General features: G+C 43.5%; 1 long non-coding RNA gene across 1 annotated transcript; it reads left to right on the top strand.

Annotated features, from left to right (window-relative positions):
- Positions 1-667: 667 nt before the first annotated feature.
- LOC144996235 (uncharacterized) lies at positions 668-1257 on the top strand. Its single transcript, XR_013659256.1, has 3 exons — positions 668-808; positions 923-1032; positions 1122-1257. It is a non-coding gene; the product is annotated as an uncharacterized LOC144996235 (long non-coding RNA).
- Positions 1258-15363: the final 14106 nt, after the last annotated feature.

Here is a 15363-nt window from a genome sequence, read left to right as displayed (position 1 = left end):
GCGCTTGCATTATGTAAGCTACTTCGTCACTTTTTTGTAAGTATGCAGTGTATTTCATAAATATACTTTAAAATACAATTAATGATATTTTGGTTCTGTTTAAACGTGTCAAATTTAATTTTTATTTAGTTAAAATGTATTTCAGTGTTTAAGAAGTAAGTAGTAGTAAGCTAACTTGAGTTATTGCTAGCCCAATACTGCTCAACTGTAACTCACTTTTATGCTAGGCTTGCCAGATTGGGCAGTTTCCCACCCAAATCGGCCAGTTTGAAAGACTGTTTGTCATGTATGCTTGATGATCTTAATGTTTGAATGAAAACTTGCTGTTATTAAAAATTGTGATTTTAACATTTTTTAAGTTTGTGAGTTACTATTGTTGGCAGAAATTAAAATATAATTTGTGATCACTTCTAGTGAATAAGGATAGTATGCAAGTACAAACCAGGCATTATAAAACTGCAGGAAATGTACAAGAAGTAGAAGCCCAATGTAGCTGATGTATACCAGTTTTTTTATCTGGAGTTTCAGGTCATAAGAGAAGATACCAGAGCTTCATCCATCGTGGATGTTTATCCAGAGAATTGCATTGTAAGTATTATGTAAAAAGTATAAAGTAAAATTTTAAATGTCTATATATTTTTCACTACTTGGTTTGTCATTGCAGGTGCTTGGAGAAATGCATAGTCCTTGCTCCCCACAATGATGAATTCTTCGAGGAAGTCAAAATGAGATGGGAGGATTGCTGCGCCAGGGTCATTTTACGGAGTATGAAAGAAGGCAATAAAGCCACCAATCAACAGGGATAAAAGTAAGTTTGCCTTTTTGATACATGTAGTTAGATGCGTGAATGCTTCTTCTCAAAAAACACTTTGTTCTATGTGTTTCTTCTTCAGGAAGAACAATTCAATTTATTGTGTTTCAGTGGAAGCCAACTTTGCTCTGGTGAAGGCCCTTCCCATTCTCTTTCCCTCGGTGGCACCTCCATCAAAGAAACTGGGATGTGCTAGTGAAGCTTTACTGCATGTTCAGGAGGTAAATTTTTATTTTTGCCCTAAGCAGATACATAAAGAAATTACTACATTGGAGATACTAAAGTAAAAACGTTTTTTTCTGCTTTATAGTCAACAGAAGATCCAAACGTCTTCATCCAGAAGAGAGGCCTGTCAAGTCCAGTCTTGGTGTTCGATGGCTGTAGATGAATCGTTGATATTGGTTTGATGCCGGTGACGTTTGAAAAAGAAAAGCTTCACGAGGGTCTGATTTTCTAAATGCCATATTATTACACACTACATCTGACCTACACAAAATGCGTGGCCACCCTTCTGTCATTCAGACAGATCCTTCAGGATACAATTCACAAGCGGGACAGCACCACCACATGAAAGAGCATTAAAGTAAAGAATTTGTTGGAAGATGAACTGCTTTTGCAGTTCAATGTTTATGTCTGCTCTTTAGATGAGTATTCTAATTGTGTTGTTAAAGAAACTGTTGTATTCCTAGAAAATTTGGGTACATTTGTAACACAAATCTCAGTTTGTAAGTTAAATAAAAGAATCGAAAAGTGAATTTGTTTTCATTCTTTTTAGTATTGAAACAAGCAAAAATATCTTTTGCAACTGCTTGTTTCAAGATTTATTTTCTGAATTTTAGTGGGCAATACATTTTAATCAAGCTCCTATATCCTAGTTTCTAGTTTTTTGTCTTAAATTACTGCTTAAAATAAGTGTTTTTGCCTAATTTCAAGATTTAACCAATTTACTATGGCTTAGATATTTTTACTTAAATCAAGACATCTTGTTAAGTAAAATTTACTAGCTGCACTGGCAGATAATTTGACTTATTTCTAGTCAATTTCTACTAAAAACAAGTACTTTTTTCTAGAATTAAGATGGTGGTTTTTTGCAGTGTAACACTAAGTCTGATCCTCAGTTACCAACCACAGCTACTTCATCAGTGAATACACCAGGAAAGCACTTACCCGCTGTTGAACGACCTGTAATTTTATTTGAGGGAGAGTACAACTTTGGGCACACCGCGTTTTCAGTGGCAGCGTGTAGAAAACACATCAAATATAGTGAATCGATCCATAGTTCTCAGGGCAGCGGGGTTTCCAGAGCCCATCCTGGCTTCTGTTGGGCGAAGGCGGGCACACCCTAGACCAGGGGTCGGCAACCTTTTTTACTCAAAGAGCCATTTGGGACCACCCCTAATAAAAAAGAAAGCTCCCGGAGCCACAACCCGTTTTGACATCATTATATATATATATATTGTGCATGTATATATTATATCAAGTGTGCTCATTACGTCGATCGCGATCTAACGGTCGATCTTCAATGACATGAGTGTAGATCGCGGGCCAGAAAAGATTAAAAAAAAAAAAGTACTTCTTTAAAATCCACCAAAGTCCTCTCTGAAAAGTACAGGACTTGATTGACATGTAGATTGGCCAATCGGACATCGTCTGAAGCATACGTCGCTGCAAATGCACATTATGTTCTTTAAAGGATGATACCGCGGCCGCGTGTGGGAGGAGCTACTGGTTTTGGTCTGATCGCTGCTTGGAGCGATGTGTGCATCAATGCATGGAAGACACTGAGAATGTGGAGAGATCAGGTTTATTATTTTGAAGAGTTCTCCTTGGTAATCATGTTTCCATGTTTGAGTTCATAAAATCATCCCAGAGAAAGTCTCTGCTTCAACTCCTGCAGGGAAAGCTGCGTCTGAATCTGACGCCCGTGTTTGCATCTCTGACAGAGTTTGAAGCCAAAGCCCCTCCCCCACCTCTCCACCTGCTTTTCCTCTCTACCTGTTCACCTGTTCACATCCTCTGCAGCTGAGAGTTGGTTTCCCCCGCGCTCCTCAGTGTGTCCTACACAGAGAGCACAAAATACGATAGTCGGGGCGCTCCAGCGCCGCACAAGGATGAAAGAACCGGACGCAGGTTTTAGCGGGGATAGAGCGGGTTAAGCAAATGAATGGAAGAAGGCGGCCCGCTGAAGAAATATTTAATACTATACTCATTTTATTATTAGTCTGAACTATCTTTTATTTAGAAAAATCTTTTATTTTATCAGTCCAGTACGGAAAAAAACATAAAAAAAAGCTGTGTTGGGCGGTCTTTGGCTGGGTTTGGCGGTTTTCAGATGACTTTTGGGCTGGAAACCTGTGACTCTATCTGGCAACGCTGGCGCGAACTCTCAGTCTGTCATCAGCGAGTTGGTCTCTGCCCCGCGGCACGTCAAGTTCCCGGCAGAAGATCGGAGTGTTTATTGAAGCCGCCCCGTGCCTCTCCCTGCTGTCAGCTCTGCAGGTCTCGCCCGATAAATACGAGCTCATTACAAAGCTGTTTTTACGTGGCTCGCGCTTCGTACGGAGCTAGCGGCGCCTTTGAAATGCCATGAAAAATGAACAAACTAAAATAAAATTTCATTATTATAAAATACTCATTATTTTCCAAAGTCACAGGGAGCCACAACAGATGGATGAAAGAGCCACATGTGGCTCCGGAGCCATGGGTTGCCGACCCCTGGTCTAGACTGTCGCAGGGCCCCCGTGGCTGTAGCGATTTAGCTTGATATGCCGGCTACTGGGAGGCGAGCAGATATGAACTTTATGATATGTTTCTTATTTTCATTGAGGCAATATTTAAAAAAAGTCCCTTGATTTTATTCCTGTTTTAATTTTTACCCTCTCTGGTTCAATTCAAATCAATTCAATTCAGTTTTATTTGTAGCCCAAATTCACAACAACAGTCGTCTCGATGGGCTTCGTATCGGTAATTGAAAAAGTGAAACATAAAATCAAAAGGATCATGAATACATAGAATTCAATAGGAAAATACTAAAATGAACTAACAAATATATACTGCTATACTGGCATCACTGCCCTTAGACCCCCCTTAACGATAAGGAAAAACTCCTAAAAAAAACGGATTTCGGAAACAGCAAGCCTTCAACCTTGGTCAAAGAAAGAGATGGAAAGACCGCGAAAGTGGGCGTCCAGACGCAACTCTCGCTGTGGGAATGAAGCTCACCAAACCGGGAGAGTCTCTGAATGATCTCATGAACTTAGACATGGAGATTTGATTACAGATGATTTTGTGGAACTCTTAGTAATAAAGAAACCTGATCTCTCAGCATCATCCGTGTCCTCCATGCTCCTTCACAGACACTGCTCCATGTAGTGATCAGGCTAAAATATTAGCTGGTAGCTCCTCCCACATGCAGCCACGGCGTCAAGCTTATGAAAACATTTTTGGAAGGGGCAAACAGAATTCACCACACCGACGGAGAAACGGCCGACGTGAATTTGTTGCACAGATGGTGACAATGAGCTCCCATTCAGACAATCCTCCTTTAACAAAATGATCGGTCCTGCAGGGCTCCCCTTTATGGAACAGTACACCTAATAAAATAAGAGAAAGTACAAGTTTTGTCTTCTTTAAAAAAAACAATTGAGACAATGACGTTTGAATGTATGATCACACGTGACCAGGGTCATTTTATTACTTAACAGACACTCATTTGAAAGTTTTGGTTGTAGTTTCTTACATTTTGTATATTGTCTTTTACCTCTGTTTAATGTTTTTATCCTGTTTTATATTCTTCTTAATATTCTGTCGTTTCTTCTTCTTAAAATCGGTTTTGTTTCTTGAATAACGTCAACCTACCAGGAAACTGCAGGTGGAAATTAGCCCCTATATTTACAATTGATTTTAAATGTTCATTAAAATCCAGTGTCCCATTCTGAAACAAATAAAGAAAGTTACTTACATTTTTACAAAAGAGGTTGATAAAAACTTGTTATCTCATCAAAGTTCAGAAAAAGTCATTAGAAACTCACTGTTTAGCCTGGTTTTAAGAGGATTGCTATTTACTTTTACTTTAGTACTCTTTTACTTTAGTACTAGTATTCCTTGTACTTGAGTGATTTTTGTAAAGCAGTACTTTAGGTAGGTTTAACTTTATATACTGAATTTCACCTTGGAGATCAAACAAGACCTTCATCACAAATCCATCGTGTCTTTAGGTCTGAAAGACCACCCCCCCCCCCAAAAAAAAAAATGAGTGAGAAGTTCCGTTTGCTCAATTGTCTTCCCAATATCTGAAGTACTTTAGAACGGCAGTTTGAGTTTGCTGCTCTGTTTCATGAAGGTTTCATAACTTCTGATGTTTCCATTTCTCTTCAATGGACCATCAGTTGTTTGGAGGTTTTTACCAAGAATCATCTGCACAGAAGAGTAAAGAGGATCCATAGGTCATTTAAAGTTTGTGTGAAAAAAGACCATTTATCCTCTTTTTAGGTCTTCTGATCAATAATTCTCCACCAATCTGTAAGGCTGGACAGCATGTTGTGTTCGGTTTGGTGTGACATCGATGGTTTGTGTCAAAGAAAAAAAACCTTGAAGTTGAGCTTCAAATTAGGAAGGTCTCTACTAAAATGAAATGAATTGCTGGTAAAATTCTCCTTACATTTTAGGTTACCAGTAGAACGCATCCACTCTGGTTAGTTTGTGACTAATCTGTAGCGCCACCTACTGACCTATTTATGCACAACTCCACAAATAATGCAGCTCTTTACTGCATATCGTAAAGACCAGCACAACCACATTCCTCAAACCAGTTTTTTGTTACTTTCTACGTTTCTCTCTCTGATCACAGTCTCATCATTTTTTCTTAGATCCCAGTGTTTAGAAAATCTTCTGTTGCCAGCGCGAGCTCTGTTTAAAAAAATGAATTTTCCGCTGTCAGTAGAAAAAAAAATCTGTTTTTTTAACGTCTCGGTCTTTGCTGCTTTTCCTCCTCCTTCCTCAGCATTTGCTAGTCCTGCCTTCATTCCTTTCTACTCCCACCCTCCAATCGTCTCCCCCCTGGAGAATAGGGGTCATTGCACAAATGATTACTCAGACCCCAGTCGTCATGGCAATGCCTGCTGTGTAACTGCGGCAGGCATGCATCAGGCACAGCAAAGACGCCCGATTAGCAAGCTTAGTGAGCAAGCACTGCCTTTGTGTGGCTCTGTTTCGCCTACATTTGTCCCAAGTAGCATGTTTTTCTGGGTGTCTCCAGCTAACTGGGGATAAGGGGATGGGGGGGGGGGGGGTGCTATAAAAGAAAGACTGCACACATTCTGCTCACAGCCCTACAGCTTTGTCTCCTTCTCTTGCCTGCCTTTCAGTCCGGAATGAAGGCTGCTGTTCGTCTATTTCCTCCACAGGAATAGGCGATTTGGTGATTTTCTCTCCAAAAATGTTTGAAATTGCTTGTCTCCTCAAGAAGAACATAAATATAATGTAAATAATACATTTTTCTAAACATTTATAAACTGCTGTAAGTCCTCCTATGTTCTGGAAGATTGCTATTTTCTCTCTTTATTAGGAATTGTTGGTTATTCAAAGCCTCTTCCACTTCTCCCAGATCTCACCGTGTAAATGGATGCCTTTATTTAATTGTAAAGAATAAATGTAAATTTGTTGTTCTGCTATAAATCTGTGACAGTTTTCCTTGGATTATAGTCCATAACTTCCCAAAGTCTGTTTGTTCTCCAATGTTTACAGAAATAACTAGTCTTTAGGATTTTGGCTTATTGGAGTCAGCAGGTACTTCCTGTTTGGACCATGGGTAGGGGGGTGTATCATTCAGTCCACTTCTCAAACAACTGAGTTTTTCTGTTCTGTTCATAAGGTCTTGGAACTTCGTCTGTTTTTATTGAAATAAATGTGTCCCAAAGACTCACCACCTTCTTTTTTGTTATACTTTTCTTAAAGACTCACTCTATTGTCGAGGCATTTTTAACCCTTGTGCTGTCCTAGGCACTTTAACGTTGGGAGTTGGGTCATGTAGACCCACTAGACCAGGGGTGCTCACACTTTTTTGGCGTTTGAGCTACTTTTGAATCGACAGTGTCTTGAAGATTTACCAATATATATACATATATATCGCATGGTTAACTTGGCAATGTTTTTACGCCGGATGCCCTTCCTGATGCAACCCTCTCAATCCAACCGGGCTTGGGACCGGCACAGCAGCGGAGAAGGGAATAGGGAGCAGCCCGGATTTGAACCCTGGTTTCACGGACGGAAGGCGCCACAAACCGGCACGAGCTAAACCGGCTAAACCGGCCCCACGAGCTAAACCGGCTAAACCGGCCCCATATATATATATATATATATATATACTATATATACTATATATATATACTATATATATATATATTATATATACTATATATATATACTATATATATATATATATAGTATACCGGCTGGGTAGCTCGGTTGGTAAGGTGCAGGACTGTCATGCAGGAAACCCGGGTTCGATTCCCAGGGCAGAACGAACAACTAATGGTAATGTGGCAATTACCATAACAATGGAAATGGGGCAATTACCATAACAAAGACGGGCAATTACATCACCCAGTGAGGGTCCTTGGGCAAGACCCTTGACGTTAATGCCTACCTCACAACATGAGAGACAATAAACCACATGTCATGCCGGCTCAGACGTCGCCCGGCCAAACAAGGTCTGCGTCAGGTGTTGAGGAACCAGAGCACCCTGATGGAAAGTGGGCTACTGGAACAAGACGGAAATGGACTAGATGTGAGAACAAGATTCTGTTAGAATGCTACTACTCAAGTAATCCCACCCAGAGGGGTTACATGCAGAGAATGTGGAATGAATGGATGCTTCGAAACCCACAATCAAGGCTAACTGCCAAACAACTGGTAGCTCAGTGCTCTAACATCCACAAACGGCAACTCCTATCACAACTTGAGATTGAAGCGATACAATACAATGCCACGGGAGAGCCAGAACAACAGGTCAGAGAGGAGGTTATGCCACACTTCCACCCTGAGATTGGGTACACAGCCCCAACAACCACAATTACACTGAGCGAGGCAGCAACTGACCTGAAAGACAAGATCATGTCTACAATGAACACTAGGCTACCCCGACACCAACTACGACGGTTAAGTGACGTACCTGAAAGTCTACTGGAAACTGTGAATGAAGCATTGAGGGCAATTCCTACCACAAACATTACAGAAACCAATGAACTGGTTTACACTTCAGCAGCAGTGATCCTTGAGATGCTTGGCTACAAGAGCAACCATGGAAGAAAACAGTACCCACCATGGAAGCAACGGTTAGAGGCCAAAATCAAGGCAACTCGGAAGGATGTGAGTAAGCTGACAGAGGTTCAAAGAGGTACAATGAGAAAGCAAGTACCTAAGAGATACAGCCAGATGCCCATACCTGAAGCACTAGAAACTGCCAAACAAAGGCTCCTAGCCTTGAGCATCCGCCTAAAGAGGTACACAAGAGACAATGAAGCCAGACGAATAAACAGGCTCTTCGCAACTCAACCTGCAAAAGTGTACGCTCAGTGGCAGGGTCAAAACAGCCGAGCAGACCCACCAAGGCTAGAAACTGAACAGTACTGAAAAAGTATCTGGGAGAAAGAGACAGCATATAACAGCAATGTCCAGTGGCTGGTCTCTCTGAGAAAAGAACATAGAAACCTCCCTGAACAGAATCCAGTAACCATCACAGTGGCAGACATCCAAGAAAGAGTCTCAGGTATGAAGAACTGGACAGCACCGGGCCCTGACATGATACATGCCTACTGGCTGAAGAAACTCACTGCACTCCACGAGCGCCTGGCAGCACAAATGAACCAGCTGCTAAGAGATGGGACTCACCCCGAATGGCTAACGGAAGGGCGAACGATCCTGATCCAGAAGGATCCCTCAAAGGGTGCAGTCCCATCCAACTACCGGCCAATAACCTGTCTGTCCACAACATGGAAGCTCATGTCAGGCATCATTGCAACCAAGATAAATAGGCACATGGATCAATTCATGAGTAACACACAGAATGGCAACTCCTATCACAACTTGAGATTGAAGCGATACAATACAATGCCACGGGAGAGCCAGAACAACAGGTCAGAGAGGAGGTTATGCCACACTTCCACCCTGAGATTGGGTACACAGCCCCAACAACCACAATTACACTGAGCGAGGCAGCAACTGACCTGAAAGACAAGATCATGTCTACAATGAACACTAGGCTACCCCGACACCAACTACGACGGTTAAGTGACGTACCTGAAAGTCTACTGGAAACTGTGAATGAAGCATTGAGGGCAATTCCTACCACAAACATTACAGAAACCAATGAACTGGTTTACACTTCAGCAGCAGTGATCCTTGAGATGCTTGGCTACAAGAGCAACCATGGAAGAAAACAGTACCCACCATGGAAGCAACGGTTAGAGGCCAAAATCAAGGCAACTCGGAAGGATGTGAGTAAGCTGACAGAGGTTCAAAGAGGTACAATGAGAAAGCAAGTACCTAAGAGATACAGCCAGATGCCCATACCTGAAGCACTAGAAACTGCCAAACAAAGGCTCCTAGCCTTGAGCATCCGCCTAAAGAGGTACACAAGAGACAATGAAGCCAGACGAATAAACAGGCTCTTCGCAACTCAACCTGCAAAAGTGTACGCTCAGTGGCAGGGTCAAAACAGCCGAGCAGACCCACCAAGGCTAGAAACTGAACAGTACTGAAAAAGTATCTGGGAGAAAGAGACAGCATATAACAGCAATGTCCAGTGGCTGGTCTCTCTGAGAAAAGAACATAGAAACCTCCCTGAACAGAATCCAGTAACCATCACAGTGGCAGACATCCAAGAAAGAGTCTCAGGTATGAAGAACTGGACAGCACCGGGCCCTGACATGATACATGCCTACTGGCTGAAGAAACTCACTGCACTCCACGAGCGCCTGGCAGCACAAATGAACCAGCTGCTAAGAGATGGGACTCACCCCGAATGGCTAACGGAAGGGCGAACGATCCTGATCCAGAAGGATCCCTCAAAGGGTGCAGTCCCATCCAACTACCGGCCAATAACCTGTCTGTCCACAACATGGAAGCTCATGTCAGGCATCATTGCAACCAAGATAAATAGGCACATGGATCAATTCATGAGTAACACACAGAATGGCAACTCCTATCACAACTTGAGATTGAAGCGATACAATACAATGCCACGGGAGAGCCAGAACAACAGGTCAGAGAGGAGGTTATGCCACACTTCCACCCTGAGATTGGGTACACAGCCCCAACAACCACAATTACACTGAGCGAGGCAGCAACTGACCTGAAAGACAAGATCATGTCTACAATGAACACTAGGCTACCCCGACACCAACTACGACGGTTAAGTGACGTACCTGAAAGTCTACTGGAAACTGTGAATGAAGCATTGAGGGCAATTCCTACCACAAACATTACAGAAACCAATGAACTGGTTTACACTTCAGCAGCAGTGATCCTTGAGATGCTTGGCTACAAGAGCAACCATGGAAGAAAACAGTACCCACCATGGAAGCAACGGTTAGAGGCCAAAATCAAGGCAACTCGGAAGGATGTGAGTAAGCTGACAGAGGTTCAAAGAGGTACAATGAGAAAGCAAGTACCTAAGAGATACAGCCAGATGCCCATACCTGAAGCACTAGAAACTGCCAAACAAAGGCTCCTAGCCTTGAGCATCCGCCTAAAGAGGTACACAAGAGACAATGAAGCCAGACGAATAAACAGGCTCTTCGCAACTCAACCTGCAAAAGTGTACGCTCAGTGGCAGGGTCAAAACAGCCGAGCAGACCCACCAAGGCTAGAAACTGAACAGTACTGAAAAAGTATCTGGGAGAAAGAGACAGCATATAACAGCAATGTCCAGTGGCTGGTCTCTCTGAGAAAAGAACATAGAAACCTCCCTGAACAGAATCCAGTAACCATCACAGTGGCAGACATCCAAGAAAGAGTCTCAGGTATGAAGAACTGGACAGCACCGGGCCCTGACATGATACATGCCTACTGGCTGAAGAAACTCACTGCACTCCACGAGCGCCTGGCAGCACAAATGAACCAGCTGCTAAGAGATGGGACTCACCCCGAATGGCTAACGGAAGGGCGAACGATCCTGATCCAGAAGGATCCCTCAAAGGGTGCAGTCCCATCCAACTACCGGCCAATAACCTGTCTGTCCACAACATGGAAGCTCATGTCAGGCATCATTGCAACCAAGATAAATAGGCACATGGATCAATTCATGAGTAACACACAGAAGGGCATTGGTAGAGACTCCAGAGGAGCCAAACACCAACTCCTGGTCGACAGAACAGTCGCTCAAGACTGCAAGTCACGACACACCAACCTGTGCACAGCCTGGATTGATTACAAGAAGGCCTATGACTCAATGCCACACACATTGATCACTGAATGCTTGGAGCTGTACAACATCAACAGGACTCTAAGAGCCTTCATAGGAAACTCAATGAAGCTGTGGAAAACCACCCTTGAAGCCAATGGGAAGCCACTTGCACAAGTGTCCATCAAATGTGGGATATACCAAGGTGATGCTCTGTCCCCACTGCTGTTCTGCATAGGTCTCAACCTCCTCAGTCAAATAATCACCAAGACTGGCTATGGATACCGACTCAGAAATGGGGCCAACATCAGTCACCTCCTCTACATGGATGACATCAAGCTATATGCTAAGAGTGAGCGTGACATTGACTCCCTGATCCACACCACCAGGATCTACAGTACTGACATTGGGATGTCATTCGGGCTCGAGAAATGCAGCCGGATGGTGACAAAGAGAGGCAAGGTAGTCCACACAGGGGGGGTCTCACTCCCAGAAGGAACAATAGCAGACATCGAGGACAGTTACAAGTACCTTGGAATTCCACAGGCAAATGGCAACCTGGAGCAGGCAACAAGGAAAGCTGCAACAGCTAAATACCTCCAACGAGTAAGGCAAGTCCTGAGAAGCCAGCTCAATGGCAAAAATAAGACCCGGGCAATAAACAGCTACGCACTGCCAGTTATCAGATACCCTGCAGGAATAATAAGATGGCCAAAGGAAGAGATACAGACCACGGATGTTAAAACACGAAAGCTCCTCACCATGCATGGAGGGTTCCATCCCAAATCCAGCACCCTGAGACTGTATGCTAGCCGCAAGGAAGGAGGCCGAGGACTAGTGAGCGTAGAAGCCACTATCCAGGATGAAACATCCAAGATCCATGAATACATCAAGCTCAAGGCCCCAACTGACAGTGTGCTCAGTGAATGTCTCAGGCAATGGAGAGCAGAGGATACAGTGCTGGAGGACAGATCCTCATGGGAGGACAAACCCCTGCATGGGATGTACCACCGGACCATAACTGAAGTGGCTGATATCAAGAAGTCCTACCAATGGCTAGAAAGGGCTGGCCTACAGGACAGCACCGAAGCGCTCATCCTGGCAGCCCAGGAACAAGCCCTGAGCACCAGAGCAATAGAGGCTCAGATCTACCACACCAGACAAGACCCAAGGTGTAGGCTGTGCAAAGAAGCGCCTGAAACAATCCAGCACATAACTGCAGGGTGTAAGATGCTGGCAGGGAAAGCATACATGGAGCGCCACAATCAAGTGGCTGGAATAATATACAGGAACATGTGTGCAGAATATGAACTGGAAACCCCAAGGTCAAAATGGGAAACACCTCCGAAGGTGGTAGAGAATAAGAAGGCAAAGATCCTGTGGGACTTCCAGATCCAGACTGATAGGATGGTAATGGCGAACCAACCAGACATTGTAGTGGTGGATAAAGAACAGAGGAAAGCCGTTGTGGTGGATGTGGCAGTGCCAAGCGATGGGAACATCAGGAAGAAGGAACATGAGAAGCTGGAGAAATACCAGGGACTCAGAGAAGAACTGGAGAAAGCCTGGAAAGTGAAGGTGACAGTGGTGCCTGTGGTAATTGGAGCACTGGGGGCATTAACCCCCAAGCTGGAGGAGTGGCTACAACAGATACCTGGAAAGACCTCAGACCTCTCAGTCCAGAAAAGCGCAGTGCTAGGAACAGCTAAGATACTGCGCAGGACCCTCAAGCTCCCAGGCCTCTGGTAGAGGACCCGAGCTTGGAGGAGAAACCTCCCGCGGAGGGTGAGAGGGGCGTTTTATATATATATATATATATATATATATATATATATATATATATATATATATATATATATATATATATATATATATATATATCTCAGTAAATGTTTGTTAATTATGTTTATTAGTTACATGTTTATTTGAACATTGTTGTTTATGTACCAATGATTAAAAACTACACAATAAGATTACACTAAGATACTTCTGTATTACAGATGAGGCGTTTTATTACAAAGACAGAAAGCAGTAGTGCTAAAAAATCCCGGAAGAGGACATGAGTCCCGTTGTAAACAAACAGCTGCCACATACATTTATGCAGCAGCTCGGTAATATACGAGACGATCTTCCAAACGTGCTTTTATTAATGTTATCAATATTATGAAGTGCCTGTTCGCTCATCGTTTTATTTTTCAGTGCTTTTTTGTGGAAGAACGGAGCTTGAAGAAGCCAGGGCTAGGAGAGGCTAACGCGCGCTAACAACATTTAGCCTATATATGAACATAAAATTTACTCCATGCGGTAAATGCTACAATCTGCATCTTGGCTGCACGTAAATATGTGGGAATAACCTCAGCCTCTATTTTTTTGGGACACAACTGGAAACACAAATCCATGTGATTGTTTGAACAGTTTCTCAGCACTAAGAGGCATTTCTGCTCTAAGCTCACACACCGCCCCAATGCCATTGTGTGAGCCGGCTCTCCTGAAGCCGGCAGCCGCTAACCCAGAGCGGCGGGACGGATCACAGTCCATCCAAGTCTCCAACACATAACAAAACAACAAAACGCACACGTAACAAAGCATCCTCCCCTCCCCTCAAACACACATTAATAAATCCGGCTGCGCTGCTCAGACTCTGAGACACAGTTCACTCGGTCCACCAGCACCTGAACACGGACACAGAGCTCGGGTGCTGGGTCACGGGGCATGAAGCGCTCCTCTCTCTGGCATCCCCCTCATGAGGGGTGAAAGAGAGGCGAAGAGCCAGCGGGGAGAGAGCGGAGCCGCGCTTTGCACGGGGCGTCCGCAGAGCAGCTGGTCGGTCCCGTATGAGCTCCAAAGCTTTCTCTGGAGTGAAACACCGTCTATGCATGACGTAAACCAGAGCAGTAGTGACACACGATCGGAATGAACTGTTTACATGAACAACCATCGGATAAACAATCAGCATAACCACCTATCTGTGTATCTGTGTTTACATGCCGCATTTTCCTTCTGATTACTTTTGTCCGTGTAAACGCAGCTACTGAAAGAGGACATTTTTTGGAAAACTAAAATTAGAGCTGTGTTTCTATATATTTCTATGTATAGAACATACGCTGGGCGGGGCCACAAGCTCCCTCCTCCACTCCATTCCATCCACTTGCAGACAGATCCATGCACAGTGGGGCCAAAAAGTCTTCAGTCAGCCATCAATTGTGCAAGTTCTCCCACTTCTAAAGATGAGAGGCCCGTAATTTTCACCTTAATTTTCAACCTCAACTATAAAAGAAACAAAATGACAAAATCATTTTTAATTCTTAACCTGTCGTTTCAATGTTTTTATTTTTATTTTATTAGCGCTTGTTTTTGACTGTTTTTACTCCCGTGATATAAAGCGTCTATGTGTGTCATATAAAGCGCTATACAAATAAAATGTATTATTATTATTGAAAATTATGTGTATATGATGGTGGAAAATAAGTATTTGGTTATCAACAAACAAGCAGGACTTCTGTCTCTCACAGACCTGTAACTTCTTCTGTAGAGGATCCTCTGTCCTCCACTGGTTACCTGTATTAATGTCACATGATGGAATGGTTATCTATATAAAGACACTTGTCCACAAGCTCAAACAGTCACACTCCAAACTCCACTATGACCAAAGAGCTGTCTAAGGACACCAGAAACCAAATTGTTGACCTTCACCAGGCTGGAAGACTGAATCTGCAACAAGTAAGCAGCTTGGTGTGAAGAAATCACCTGTGAGACATAAAGACATTAAAGACCACTGATGATCTCCCTCCATCTGGGTCTCCCCCCAAGATCTTACCCTGTGGGGTCACAATGATCCCAAGAACGTGAGCAAACATCCCAGAACCCCACGGGGGACCTAGAGAATGACCTGCGGAGAAGTAACAAAGGCTACCATCAGTAACACACTACACCACCAGGGACTCAAACCCTGCAGGGCCAGACGTGTCCCCCTGCTAAAGCCAGTACATGTGCAGGCCCGTCTACAGTCTGCTAGAGAGCATTTGGAGGATCCAGAAGAGGATTGGGAGAATGCCCTATGGTCAGATGAAACCAAAATAGAACTTTTGGTAAGAACTCTACTGTTTGGAGGAGAAAGAATGCTGAGCTGCATCCAAAGAACACCAGACAT

Source organism: Oryzias latipes, chromosome 12, assembly GCF_053564925.1.
Source record: "Oryzias latipes strain Hd-rR chromosome 12, Olatipes_Hd-rR_3.1".
NCBI classification, from domain to species: domain Eukaryota; kingdom Metazoa; phylum Chordata; class Actinopteri; order Beloniformes; family Adrianichthyidae; genus Oryzias; species Oryzias latipes.
Note: the sequence above shows the minus strand (reverse complement) of the source record. Positions and strands in the feature narration are given on the sequence as shown.